We start from the raw sequence: 929 nt of genomic DNA on the forward strand, positions 1-929 counted from the left end.
TGTGGCTGAGGGGTTTGAAGTCTCGTGCGGTCCCTCCCGTTTACCCTGGGAGGGACCAGCGGCGGTGGGGCTGCTGCCTGCTACTCTCGCTCCGGGAGCCCCCTTTCTCGCTCGCGGTGGGTGGGGGAAGACTCCTGGGCCGAGAGCCTGGTAATGTTTTTTTCCTCCCAATGGTGCAGTCTGACTCCCAGAGGGGAAGCCTTGAACGGGGCACCCGGACCGTCTCGCCGTGCAGGCGGTGGATGGATGGCGTCACCTTCCTCCTGCCTCTCCTGCACCCACAGGTGGGCAAATGTTTTCGAAAGTTGCCTGTGACTCTTGGCGGTGGATCACTCGGCTCGTGCATCGATAAAGAACGCCGCTAGCTGCGAAAATCAGTGTGAATTGCAGGACACATTGATCATCGACACTTCGAACGCACCTTGCGGCCCCGGGTTCCTCCCGGGGCTACGCCTGTCTGAGAGTTGCTCGGTCGTCAATCGCCCCAGGGCTTCCCCGGGACGCAGCTGGGGCTGTCGCAGGGTTAGCTCCACTTCCCTTTGTCCCCCCACAAGGTCAGACCCCCCGATCGCCCGTGGTGGGTCCCTCACTGGGTCCTGCTGCCGAGATATGCCCCTGGCGTGCCCAGCCCCGCTTCCCTGCCTCGGTGGGGAGGGGGGGCAGCGACGGTCCGCCCTGGGCCCATCCCGGGGCACCTGGCTGTGTGCCGCATGTGGCTGTCTGTGGTGTCCCACCAGCTGCCCACACGCACGTGCCTTGGGCGCCCACCTCTGCGACCGGCTTCCCGGGTAGGGTGAAAGCCCGCCAGATCCAATCCGGCAAAAAAGAGGGTGCGTGCACAGCCGGGACGCCAGGCCCCTGCTCCGGCAGGGGCCTGGCCTCCCCCGGCGGCTCCCCCTGACGCTTCGGCATTTTTTTAGGCTACGACC

General features: G+C 65.6%; 1 non-coding gene across 1 annotated transcript; it reads left to right on the forward strand.

Annotated features, from left to right (window-relative positions):
- Positions 1-313: 313 nt before the first annotated feature.
- Positions 314-467, forward strand: LOC146789466 (5.8S ribosomal RNA). The gene has a single exon (XR_014970242.1). It is a non-coding gene; the product is annotated as a 5.8S ribosomal RNA (ribosomal RNA).
- The last annotated feature ends 462 nt before the right edge of the window (positions 468-929 follow it).

This window comes from Triturus cristatus, chromosome 10 (assembly GCF_964204655.1).
Source record: "Triturus cristatus chromosome 10, aTriCri1.1, whole genome shotgun sequence".
NCBI classification, from domain to species: domain Eukaryota; kingdom Metazoa; phylum Chordata; class Amphibia; order Caudata; family Salamandridae; genus Triturus; species Triturus cristatus.